The sequence below is a fragment of the Alligator mississippiensis genome, chromosome 3 (genome assembly GCF_030867095.1).
Source record: "Alligator mississippiensis isolate rAllMis1 chromosome 3, rAllMis1, whole genome shotgun sequence".
Taxonomy (NCBI): domain Eukaryota; kingdom Metazoa; phylum Chordata; order Crocodylia; family Alligatoridae; genus Alligator; species Alligator mississippiensis.
Window position 1 is genome coordinate 228814396 of NC_081826.1, and position 13925 is coordinate 228828320.

At 46.6% G+C, this 13925-nt stretch overlaps 1 protein-coding gene across 2 annotated transcripts in view; it reads left to right on the forward strand.

Annotated features, from left to right (window-relative positions):
- Window positions 1–13925, forward strand: part of TMEM232 (transmembrane protein 232) — a 66138-nt gene that overhangs the window by 2282 nt on the left and 49931 nt on the right. The window lies entirely within an intron of this gene.

A 13925-nucleotide genomic window follows, 5' to 3' on the forward strand; every position in this document is an offset into this window, starting at 1 on the left:
TGCTGGATGAGGTGGAAAGGTCTGCAAATTTGACAGGCTGGAGAGACTCGTATGACACAGCCTGTGATTTAGGTGAGGAGGCGGAATAAAGGGAACACCCTATCCAGTGGCTATTGGGTGGAGGTCACCCTGAAGCCCCATAGACTGAGTAACAAGGGGAATTAACGAGAGTCCTCTGAGGTAAGAGGGTCCATATAGACAGAAGGATTACTGAAGATACGAGTTGGCACACTTGAGATTGTACTATTTTTTGTAGTTTATATTATTTTTGGTGGTGTGCAAATGAACTGACTCTGATTATGACCTACTGGGAATGTATTAGGGAGAGAGATGGATGTATACTCCCTACATGACAGACAATATCATTAAGATCAACGGGTGAGAGATGGACCAGGGTGTAGGGGTGGAGGAGCCCTGGACAGAATATACTCTGTGCACAGTGAAAGACAGCTCCAGTAAAAGAACTTAGGACTGAAAAAGAAATCACACCTGGAAAGTGCTCCCAGGACATAGCTTTTCTCCAGCCTCCCATAGTTTCATCAAGCACAGCAGGTGAAACATACAGGAGCAAGGGAAAAATTAGAGCCTGAGAGCGAAGAGCTGTCAGGTCCAATAGCACCCTGTGACAGTAGCACTGTTGTGTATGCAAATGGGATTCACAAGACAAACCTAATGACTTCATATAAAAATCCATAGTGTTATAAAAATTCTGCTTTGTAGTCTTTCTGAGTTCTTTGTAATAGAAAAATTGCTGTATTGTTTTTCTGTAGTAAAAAATGAACAAAAACTAAGCTGACATTTTTGAGAGGTACCTTGAGTTTAAAAAGGTTGAGAAGCCCTAAGTCCTACTCTGTTAATCAGAAGACCTAGCCAAAAATGTGAAATGCGTGTCTTGTTAGTTGTATCTTTTTAAAAATGTAAGCTGGTGTGCAGGCTATTTTTGCCATCTGTTTCATTTCTGTAATTAAAGGCTCCTTGATCACAGCCTACTTGCATTGCAAGGGTGGGGTCTGCAATCATGTAAGAGGTCATGTCCTTGTACAGTTCCAATTTGGAACAGGATCAGGTTAGTTAAAATCAGAACATATATCTTTTGCCACCTTAGGACATCTGGAACACGTTCAAAACACCAACTCCCTCAGTGCTGATTTATTCCAGGTGGCCAAACGCTCTAATTATCCCCACCTGCTTACTGTAGCACCATTGCCCACAGAGCACAGCCATAGATTCTCACAGATGAAGGACCCTTTTTGCTTGAGATTCTGTAGGTTTCCCTTTCTGGAAATGCTTAGGGAGCTTTGAGCCATGACCTGCAGCTCAGGGATTTGTGTCCTTCCGTTGTTAAGGGTAAGATTTTCAAACACCCCCTTTAATTTTAACAGTGGCTGCCTTTAAAGATTTCCACGTTATTAACTTTCACAGTATGAGTGGTCCTATTGAGAACAAAGCAGGTTCATGAAGTCTTTTCAGAATCACAGTCCAACCTATTTTTAATCTATTTGTGCTTGTTCCTCCCCCTCCCTGCCATCTTTTAGAAGGGTGGGAAATGCTGCTTTATTTAGGAGCTTATGTAAAGAGTTAATTTATCATTCATTATCTTTTTCTAAGCAACTGCACTTTAGGGGGCACAGTTTACAGGCAACACAGACAGATTCATTTAGATGACGAAAGAGATGATGTAGGTCATTAAAGGACGATTGTGGTTTTGTTTTCTAAAAGTGTACAACAGCACTGATATGGAGATGTATTTTAGGCCCCTTCTACACATTATATCTATTATGCAATTATCAGGTTAATTGTGCAATAACTTTAGACTGGATACACATGCAAATGAACTATGGCCCCTTAAGAAGGTCCAACCAACTATAGAGTTATTACTAAAAAATGTGCAAACTACCAGAAGCAGAGTAGCTACAAGTTCTGCACAAGTTACTCTGTGCTGCTTCTGGTGTCCAAGCTAGGCCATGGAGCTATACACTGAACTACATTCCAAGTGTAAGCTTACCCTTAGTGACTGGAAGACCAATTTCATTACCACATTTGGTGTTAATGCATAAAGCTCCTTCCCCTCAGCAAAAGAAAGAAAATTGTAAGAACCACAAAAATGTATTCACTTTTGTGCCCCCAGTGATCAGTCGATGTGTATTTTGATATATATCCATCCTTTATACTATGTTTAGCACTTACATGAACCTGATTTCCATGGAAAACCTTTATAAAAATAGAGAAATTAGTTTCTGAGAATGCACCAGTATTCATTTAAATGGAATATTTATGAATTTTTGTATGAATGTTGAAAGCACAAATTCAGCTGTCCATTGCGACTCAATTCAGATCAATAACTGAATTTCTACTATGTGCAGCTTCTACTATCATTATCTGATTCTGACTCCACTAATGCCTCCACTCAGAAATCATCTACTATTGTGCATCCAGGAAGCCTGAATCATTTTAAAAGGAACTGCTAGTTACCATACATTCATAACCAAACCAGCAATGTGAGGGTATTGCCATTTTGTCCATTATGGAGATGTCTGTGTGACAATAAATTGTTCTGCAGTTATAAAACATTGTGTATTTGGTTGATTTACTGTGAGGAATGTCCTTACTTGCTTTGACTTTAATCCCACTGCAGTTCCAAAATTCAAATACAATATTCATGATCTACTCATATATATGAAAAAACTGCTTTCTGCTTTGCTTTAAATGGTATTTCTAGTGAGGAAGAAACCATACCAGAAAAAAATGGACTGTATAAGCTTTAACTTTGTTCATCTGATAATTCACTATCAGACCTTTGGGAAGTGCTTTTTCATTCAAGGAGAAAGGTGAAAGGTTAAGTATGAGCGACAAGGGGCAAATGCAATCGGTAACGTCATACATAGCTAATTGTATTAAATGGGTGTCCTGCTCCTTCAGAGTTATTACTGCTGCTTTTGTCCTCAAGGCACTGTGGTAAATTCATGATTGTCTTGACACAAAATGTCATCAAAGATCAAAAGTGAAATTACAGTTCTGAGCACTGTGAAATGATGATGGAAGTGCTGACACTTTAGTATCATCTGTCTGAATCAATAAAGCAGATTGAATGACATATTCTCACTGAATTAGTTATGTGCAGGTTTTTAGCCAAAAAAAGAGAGGAGAAGGGGGAAAAAACCTCCACAAAAGATGCTGAGAATACATGCAGTAAGCTTTTATAACCACAGTATCAAAGACTGTTAAAGGAACCTTCACAAAACTGGGGATTTTAAAACATCTCTGCAACCACAAGCACATGCAAGAAGAATCTAAAAAATGTATTTCTTTGTCCAGGTGTAGGTAAGAAAAATGGAGACAAAGTGGGAAGGAGTCACTCAATTTGCTAAGCCCTCTGTCAGTGACAAAATGCACATACAAAAGAAATACTGAGGCACGACTCCCAAAAGATGGTGGGATGCATTGCTTTAGGGCAGGGGCAGGCAATTATTTCCGGTGAAGGGTCGCTTACTATGTTTTGGCAAGCCATCAAGAGCCACATGACAGGCAGCCAGGGGCAGAAAAATATTAATTTTCTAAATTTTTTAGGGTCCCCGCAGGCTAGATAGACTGGCCTGGTGAGCTGCATCTGGCCCGTGGGCCACATTTTGCCCACCCCTGCCTTAGGGTTACTGCACTCTCTTAACTTGGCCTTAGGACTCAGCCTTTCTGATATCTGTAGTGTAAGAGTGATGCTGTAGCTCTGATGGTCCAAAAATTGTGTGAGAGGCAAGGACTTCTTAGGGTGAGAGCTTTTACCGGACCAACTATGTAGTTGGAATAAAGTTAGACAAGCTTATGAATGTAAGACAGTCTTCCTCAGAGAATATTCAGAGACCGAAGGAAGAATGGCTTACATTAGAAAGCTTGTCTAACTTTATCCCAACTACATAGTTGGTTCAATAAAAGATCTTACCCTAAGCTTTTCTGAGTTCTGTCTTCTGTGATGAAGCAATGCGTAAGCCATCAAGAGAGGTGGCAGCATGATGGAGTAATCAGGGGCAGTTGAAAAGGGAAGGAGGAAGCACTGTGGCAGAGGAGAGCTAGAGGCCATTTCCCCCCACAGTAGTTTGACATGTTGGGGGCCCTGATGGTGACTTGGACATCCCCTGTGGCAGGCTGGTTGCCCTGTGTACATGCTCTGCACTATAGAGAGCTGGGAGAAGGATGTGTAGAAATGGGAAAAGCCTGATGCCAGGCAGGAGGCATCTCTGCCTCTCAGCCCCAAGCACTGGGACTGGGCGACCTCAATGTGCCAGCCCCAGGTGCTCCTCACAGAAGGCCTTAGCGCCCGTGTTCTGTCACAATAGGATGTTCTGTCACAGTAATTCCCTAGCAACCATGCCATGGCCCCCAGCGAAGCAGAGGATGCAGGTGGGTAGCACCGTAGGGCTGTGGGGCAGGCGGGCAGGGGCTGTGGATGTGCGGGGTGCTGCAATCCAACTCCCAGCTGCCTCAGTAGTGAAGCAGGATAAGGCCCCAGTGCAGGTCCCAGGGGATGACCGGGGCACATCTGACAGCCCCCTTGACACCCCATCCTGTGCCTGCTATGACTTGGGGTCCATGGATCTCCTGCCCCTCCCCACCTTTTGGTGCGGGGAGAGGAATACACCTCCCCCGTGCCAGCATAGCCTCTGGGGTCAGGAGGTAGCTGAGCTAGGGAGCTGGGCAGCCTCTGCCTGCTGTGCGTCCTTCCAGCTCCTCTGATCTGATCCTGTGGTGGCAGTTCCATCTCCTTATCAGTCCTGTTCCCTTCCCTCAGTAACATCCCAGCTTCTCTCATCAGCCCAGTAATTCATCTCCCGCCCTTTACATTTTCCATGCCTTCCCACAGCCTGAAGCCCCCTCATTAAGTCTGCTGATCCAGACAAGCAAATCCTTGGGTGGTTAATTCTCTTCATTCTCTGATTTGACTTCAGAGAGAAATGCCTAAGCCACCTTGACATTTTTCTGACAGCTCCCCCAGCCTCCTTTGTAAAGCTGTAGAGATGCAACCTGTCATCCCTCCTGGCTCTCCTTAACTAACAGACACCTCACCTTTCTCAAACAATTACTTCACCTGGTTTAGAAGAACCTACTTCCCTGTTTCTTTTTCAGCCTTCAGTCCTGTAAACATGGATTTGCATGATTTCACAGTGGCAGCCAAGGGGCCTGACTATTTCGAAACAAAGCTGTGCATACACTTAAGTCTTTGCAGAGTAACATGAGACACTGAGCTGGCAAAGATATGCACTCATATAAAGTTATGTGCCCCGAGTAGCCTTGATTTCCATGCATCCATTCACAGTGCATTTAGCAAAGCTTTGCAGCCTCAGAGCCTGAGATCCCAGTCCTTACACCAAACTTAATCTGAGGATCATGAGTGGTTTACAATGATTTCATACCTGCAGTTTAATCAAATAGACAAGTGTTTGCACAACTAGGTTCTGCAGCTGTAAATTTTGCAGAAGGAATACCTTGGGTCTTAAGTGGTGCTGGGACTAATTCAATACTAAAAAAATAATAGTCACTGTGAGAAAAGAGGATGGATTGTTGGGTGTTTTTCAAATAAATAAAAAATGTTTCACTCCTTTAAAGGACACCATCAATGAAAAAAAAAATCCTGAATTGTAACCAGTTGGAGCAAATTATGAACATACTTGAGTCTACCTTTCAGAGTAGACACTAAAATTAACATGTGAAAGTGTTCACAGAATCAGGACAAAGCATCCCTTTAAGGAAAGAGATTATAAAAATATTTCTCTCCATTGTCTAAGTGTGTTAATTCTTTGTTTTTGACAGTATCTTGTTCATAGTACATTATTTCATATTCTTCTCTTAGTATTAATACTGCTTTTGCACAGCAACAGGTAAAAAATATTTTTGAAAATAGACAAATGTAATTGCAAAATTGCTTAGGAGACCTGGGGCACATATAGTACCTGAAACAACTTTTAGTATTTTATTATTTACTGGAGTTTAAGCTTATATTGTTCTTGTCATCATGCTAAAAACACCAGTGTGACTATGTGATGTATATATGCAGTCCCATAAGATTTCCCTTATTGGGAAAGAGACATAAATAAGCAATTGCAGGACCAGGTACTAAATCTGTTTCCCCTTTCTCTCATTGTTCAGTAATTGTTTTTCATTGGAGTACAACACTCTAAAACATGGGTGCTCAACCTGTGGCCCGTGGGCCAAATGAGACCCACAGAGCCTTGGAATCCAGTCTGTGGGGCGAAGCAGGGGAGCAGTGACAGTGCTGACACCCAACCCCGCTACCAAAATCCCAAGCATCTTGTGACAGGATGGAGCCAGGCCATGATCCTCCCCTCGCACGATCAGATCAGAGTAGGGCTATGCCCCCTTTCCCTTCCCAAGGCCAGTTTGGGGCCAGGCCATGCCCTTCCTCCACCATGAGGCTGGGCCATGTCTCTTTCCCCAGCATGGCTGGATCGGGGCTGGCCTGCCGCCACCCCCTTACACATGGCCATATGGGGACTCACTGCACCCGCAGCAGTCACTGGATCGAGTCCATCAGCAGGATCCAGCCCGCAGGAGGATTGGGCACTGCCCATCTGGCTCTCCAGATAAAAAGGTTGAGCACCAGTCCTCTAGAACACCCTAGAATAGTGAATTGTATGCAAGAATCCTGAATGCGTTGTGAGACTAGATGGCTTAATGTTATTTCTTGCTCTTGACTTCTAAGCTGCTGTGCAAAGGTTTTCTTAGTTTTATTTATAAATTTTAGTGCTGTGTTTATTTCATCAAGAATTTGTTTCTGTAACGAAGAGCATATTCCGCATAGGGACTTATTATTAGAGGTTGACCTAAATTGTGGGGAGACATACCAATTTTTGCGGGTTGATCGCAGCATAAAGTCATCATTTTGCAGTCATTTCATGGAGGCCCCACCCTTCACTGCTGATCAACAGAGAGGCCCCACCCTCAGCCTTGATTGGCAGTGAGGCACCAGGCAGAGGAGGGATTGGGGGGGAGGCTGCCATCTTGATTGCTGGCTGTCCTTTTTGCGGTCTTGCCCCTCAGGGTTGATTAGCAAAGAGGCACGGGGTGTGGGGAGAGGAGGAGGGGGCAGAGAAGAGGAGGGGCAATGTGGCAGCCACCATCTTAATTACTGGCTGAATTTCATGCAGCCCCACCCCTTGGCATTGATTGGTGGAGAGGCCCCAGTGATGGAGGAGGGACAAGAGGACAGCAGCCATCATGTCTGCTGCCCTTTGTGCTTCCGTGCCAGCCAGTGCCTTCCCCTCCCAGCAGCAAGGACCACTAGCTCCCACTGGGGAGCCAAAATTTTATTTTTGTTGGGGTTTTTTTTTGGTGATTTTGCAGATTTAGGGGACAATCCCAGATTGTTCAAATCTGCAAAACCATGAATAAAGTAGGTTCCTACTTATCGTGCATAAATTCTATTAGCTCCAGTAGAGATTAGCACATAAAAGGTAATGAAATATTCTAAGAATGTAACACAAATTTAAAAAAAAGAAAAATTGGAGTTAGAAACTGAGTACCTTCTTGGACTTGGCTAGATGTACATTGGTTTTGTGTATAGTGCAGATTGCAAATTGGATCACTCAATATTATGTTATCCCTTCACAGAGACAAAACAAGTAGAGAGCATCAGACTGAATTTCCTGAACCTAGTTCTCTATGTCATAGGAGTATCTAAATCTGGTTTTGTAGGGATAATTTGCTTTGCATTCTCATAGAGTTTGTAAATTAAAAAAAAAATTTAAAATCTCCATGGAATTTCCTGAAAATGCTAAATGTAGACTGTTTTGAAAGAATATATTGAAGTGTCTTTCTATGTGGGCAAAGATTTAGGCATACAGACCTCAAGGACTTCTTAGCAACATAATTCAGGTAGGGGAGAGGGAGAGGGGGAGGGGTATAATTCCCCTCTTACACCAGTCTAATAATGAAGTTGATCCCGGCTAACTTTCAGGTAAACAGAACAGAGAATCAGAATCATTATGTCATATCAGGTAACTAGAGTATACTGTAAACTGAGGCTATTTAAAGTGCTGTTGGTGTGCCAATAAGAAAAGAACAATACAAACAATATCCTTTTTGTTGGCAGAGATGTTCAGAAAGTTCCCAGTGAGGTCTCAATGATGCCATTGGCCACAGTATAATCAATAGTAATGGTTATATTTGAGTTGCTGGGAGCCTTAGAACTTGATTTAAAATGGTCAGTTTATTACTGAATCTTCTGATAAAGAAGGAACAAGATAATTTAGATACATTTGCAAGTAACTGATCCAATGGTGATTTATCATCAGGACAATGACAAATCTGAATTACTTTTCATAAATTCAGGGTAATCTCTGTTTCCTTTAGGTGGTAGTATTCATTGTTGTTTGTCTATAATTGCTGCTGGGTAGGACGGACGGTAAAATAAATTTCTTTACAAGTTTGTTAACCATTGTACTTCATAAAATAGTTGTTCCTGAACTGGGTATGCTATGATGTTCCAGTGCATCAATCACCACTCCACACATTAATCAGTTAAAGTTATTTATAGTTATTCACAACATATGATAAATCAAGCTGTAGCCTATCCAAGCTCATACTTCTCTGAACAAGTTAGTCTATAAGGTGCTATCCTGCCCTGCCTTCTACCTAACTGTAGACTAACATGGCTAAATATCTCTTGTTATTTATAGGGTTTTGTCTTTGAAATAAAGGGATGACATGTTTTTAGATAAGGATGCTTGACTGGGGAACTAGCTACTGGAAAAGATGAGACTGAGCCAAAACCTAAACATGGAAATAAATGGAAAGTAATAATGTAGAAAACACTGTTATTATAGAATCATAGAAAATTAGGGTTGGAAGGGACCTCAGGAGTTCATCTAGTCCAAATACCTGCTCAAAGCAGGACCATCCCCAACTAGATCATCCCAGCCAAGGCTTTGTCTAGCTGGGTCTTAAAAACCTCCAAGGATGGAGAGTCCACAAACTTTCTGGGTAACCTGTTCCAGTGCTTTACTACCCTCATAGTGAGAAAGATTTTCCTAATATCTAACCTAAACTACCCTTGCTGCAACTTTAGACCATTGCTTCTTGTTCTGTCATCTACTGCCACTGAGTACAATTTTGCTCCATCCTCTTTGGAACCACCCTTCAGTTAGTCATAGGCTACTATTAAATCCCCTCTGAGTCTTTTTTTCTCCAGACTAAATAATCCCAGTTCTCTCAGCCTCTCCTCAGAAGTCATGTTCCCCAGCCTCCTAACCATTTTCATTTCCCTCCACTGGACTCTCCAATTTGTCTACATCCTTTTTATAGTAGGAGGCCCAAAACTGGACACAGTACTCCAGATGTTGCCTCACCAATGCCAAATATAGAGGAATAAACACTTCCCTTGATCTGTTGCCAACACTCTTATTAATGCAGCCCAGTATGTCATTAGCCTTCTTTGCAACATGAGCATACTCTTGGCTCATCTTCAGCTTATTGTCCACTGTAACTCCCAGGTCCTTTTCTTCAGCTGCTGCTTAGCTAGTCAGTCCCCAACCTGTATCAGTGCAATTATGCTATTATGTAAATAAGCACTTACCTGGAAAACTGGTGAAAAGGATATAGTAGAAATAGAGTAGATTCAAATAGCAATTACAAGAATTACTGGGGGGCATAGAACTATTCAGTTCATAAGAAGAAACTGAAACAATGGGACTGTCCTTTTAAAGACAAGATGAATGAAAGGTTACATGAAAAAGAATATATTTAGAATACATTTAAAAATTAAAAATAGAGATAAGAAGATTGTACCCGCCTCCGTTTGACCAGGAGTTCGCGTGCCGCCTTCGTCCGGACCCGAGATCTTGCGCACCCGGGCTTCGTTGGTACGCCCCAGGGTTTACCCCGTCTGGTATTAAGGGGGACCCCCAGAACTCTCCTGCCACGACTTTGATGACTCTTTCAGTGGGGGGTCTTCCCTTGGGGTATCCCCCGGTGCCAGCACGCTTCTTCGCGGGTACTCTCAGGGCTCCGTCCTCCCTTACACCCCGGCCATACACCACCTTAGGTCTTCCTATCCTGGCCTCCAACCCGTCCTCGTCTCGTCCTCTCTTGGTTCAGTCCCCCCGGCCACTACCAGCGGTCTTCGGACTGGGTATGCCTCTCCCAGTGGGGATGCTGACCTGTCCCCTCCTTCCCTGGAATGCAGATGGCCTCTCTGCTTCTCCAATGGTTCCTGTCGCGGTTACCCACGCCGTTCGCTCCATAGTGCGGGGTGCAGCTGGCCCCGCTCTCGGTGCTGCCGTCGCGCCTCCTGCCACCTCAGGTGCCGGGTTCCCCGCTGGCTGTTGCCCCGCTTACGGGGCTGACTTCTCCCCTCGTCGTCTCGCTCCCATGTGCTCCACCACGCTGCTCGCAGCCGGCTCTGCCTCCTCCCTGCGTCGTCCCGCACTCTGCGGTTGGCGGCTGATCCCCTGCTTGCTGGGGCTCCGCGCTCCAGCTCTCTCCCTTCAGCCGCTCCACTGCCTCGGCGGGGCCGCCTTTTGTTTCTCCCGGCCGGCGTGCCCCACCCCCGCCGCTCAGCCGCAGCCGGATAAACACCCGGCTGACGACCCGCGCCGGCGCGTGGAATTTCTTCGGCACCTCCGGCCCTGCGGGAGGTAAGCAGACCCCTTGGCCACTGCGGGGGTCTCCCAGTGCCCCCGCTTCCCTGGGACAAAGATAGTGAGATTTGTTTTATGCAGAGTTATAGGGAAAAGGAGGGGGTGAATTATTGTATAGAGATGAAGATGCATGGGAAACAGATGAAGAAACAGAGGAACTGGTGGAGACTAGGGGGGAGGGTAGGAAGGGAATACAAGACTTCTGTAAACATTGATTTGGATTGTACTAGCACTGTTCATATTCTGTGTATATTTTGGAGAATTGGATATGCTTTTGAAAGTTAAATCTGTTATTATACAGGTTGGATTAATTCAATAAAATTTAAAAAAGAAAAAAGACATAAAAAATGAATGGTGTAGAAAAGATAGTGTGGGACTTTTTACCTTCTTTCATAATACAAGCACAGGAAGTTATTTAATTAAACTGAAAGGTGGCAAACCATATAATTGAGACTAGAGGTGCACCGATACATTGGTCCTCTATTGGATTAGCATTGGTATAAGGAAAATTGATTGTATTGGCAATCAGCTTTTTTTGGCTAATGTGGCTGATAATGTGACTGATAAATGGCCCATGGATGTGTAGCCACAGTGCAGCATGCAGGCGGCCAGGAGCACAGCCTGGCAGCATTGAGACTAGAAGGGTCTACTGGTCCAACATACGGCCCGTGGGCCGCCATGTGGCCTGCCAAGCTATTTTCTGTGGCCCGCGGTGCTGTGACGGGAAACGAAAGTAAACAGTGTTTACTTTCGTTCCCGCCCCTTGTCCCTCCCCCAGCCCCTCAACAACTTCCTAATGGCTGCTGAAGGGCTGGGGAAGGGACAAGGTTCCCACATGCACCGCATCAGCTTGATGTTGCAGACGCGGTGCGTGTGGGAAGAGGAGTAGCCATGTGCCGCTCACGACAGGATGAGCCCTCCGGAGTGGCAGGGGCTCAGCTGCACTTTCCTCCTACCTGCGCTCATCAGTTCCGAGCGACACATGGGTCCGCTGCCGCCTCTGCTGACTGATGCTGACCCAGGCGGGTCTGTCTCATCGGGAACAGCACACAGCTGAAGCCGGATTCCCATGTGCTGCTGGGACTGGGAGGAGCCCAGCCAGGTCTGCACCGGCCAGCAGAAGCGGTGGCGGAGCTGTGTGCCGCTTGGGACTGACCAGTGCAGGCAAGGGAAAATGCAGCTGAGCCCCTGCCACTCTGGCTGGGCTCGTCCCATCCTGAGTGGCACACAGCTCCGCCGCCACTTCTGCTGGCTGGTGCAGACCCGGCCAGGCTCCTCCCGTCCCCAGCAGCACGTGGGAAGCCATCTTCAGCCACATGCTGCTCCAGATGGGATGGACCCAGCCGGGTCAGCACCGGCTAGAAAAAGCAGCATGCAGCTGAAGCTGGCTTCCCACATGCTACTGGGAATGGGAGGAGCCCGGTCGGGTCGGTATCGGCCAGCAGAAGTGGCAGCGGAGCCGTGTGCCGCTCGGGACGGGTCGAGCCTGGTCGGAGTGGCAGGGGCTTAACTGCATTTTCCCCCTGCCTGTGCCCATCAGTCCCGAGCGGCACACAGCTCCGCTGCCACTTCTGCTGGCTGGTGCTAACCCGGCCGGGCTTCTCCCATCCCCAATAGCACGTGGGAAGCCAGCTTCAGCTGCGTGCTGCTCTGGATGGGACAGATCTGCCTGGGTCAGCACCAGCCAACAGAAGCAGCGGTGGAGCCGTGTGCCGCTGGGGACTGACCAGTGCAGGTAGGGGGAAAGTGCAGCTGAGCCCCTGCTCCTCTGGCTGGGCTCATCCTGAGGTTCATTTCATGTTTGTAAAATGCTTGGAGAGCCCTACATAGATGCACTGCATAGAAATGCAAAATATATTTTGACTTATTTGGTTGGCACCTTGGGCTGAGATTTTCAAAGCTGAGTCAATTCCATTAAAATGAATGAGATTTAGAGGGCTCCAAATCTTTTATGACAACTTTGTAACATGCCTATCTACCCCTTTTTGCAAATCTCAGCCATAGTTTGGAAGCTCAGCCAAAGAACATAAGAGCTTCTGAATATAAGTGCATAAGAAGTGCCATGCTTGGTCAGCCCCATGGTTTATCTAGCTCAGTATCCTGTCCCGAACAGTGGCAGAGGTGGATGCTATAAAGGGAGAGTTTTGAACTGGTTATTTAGACCCATTTCATTGTCACTTCCTGCAACTTCATTGGTGTCAAAGGTCATGTGACATCATTTCCTGATGTGATACCACTTCCTGTGAGGTCTTTGAATATGGCTTGCCGGCCCACTGGGTGATAAAAAGTTTGTGATCCGGCCCCACATTCAAAAAGGTTGGACACCCCTGGTCTAGTTGGTAAATCCACTGTGAGGGAAAGGGCATGGAGGGGTGGGGGGGACAGACAGATCAAGGCCCCAGCAGTGAGGGAGGGAGTAGGGCTGGGACTGGGGCAGGGGCAGCCGCTGAATAGCAAGGGCGGAGTGGGGAACGGAGCTGCGAGTGACTCATCTGGGGAGTTTGGGTGGGGGGGCAGCTCCCACCACTGCACACAGGAGGCCAGGAGGGCATGGAGGTCATGTGCCCCCAGATCTGCATGGGGTGAGGGCAAGCTGCCACTGCAGATTGGGGCTGGGGCTGCACCAGGCTCTTCCCAGTGAGGGGCTGGGCCGGGATGTGCTCGGGGCAGGCAGTGGCTGTGCTGGGAGGGAGGCTATGGCATTCCCAGCCCAGCCCCCACCAGGAAGAGCTTGGTGTTGCCCCAGCCCCAGCCCACAGCAGCAGCCCTCTCTCACCCCATGTGCAGATCCGGGGACACCCCCCATGCCCTCCCAGGGTGCATGCAGTGGTGGGAGCCGCGCCCTGGACAAGCCGCTCATGGCTCTGTCCCCCGCTCTGCCCAGGCTATGTAGTGCCTGCTCCTGCCCCAGCCATACTCCCTCCCTCACTGTAGGGGCCTCGATCTGCCCCCCCTTCCCTTCTCTTCTCCCTCACAACAGACATACCAGCCAGATGCCACTCCCCATGCAGCCCAGCTGCATATTGGAATTGGATCAGTATCAGCTGATATGGCTCATTAAACATCAGCCATCGGTGTTGGCCCCAAAATTATCTATCAGTGCACCCCTAATTGAGACCAAAAGCTGAGCAAGGTTCATGGCCTGGGGCATAGCAGCTTGCATGGGGCCCTCTCTCTGTTCTTTGGGGCCCGCAGGGCCTGCGGGAGGGGCAGCGATGCGGCGGGAGGGGCAGTGATGCCCCAGACGTGGCGGGAGAGGCGGTGGCCTGAACAGGCAAAGAC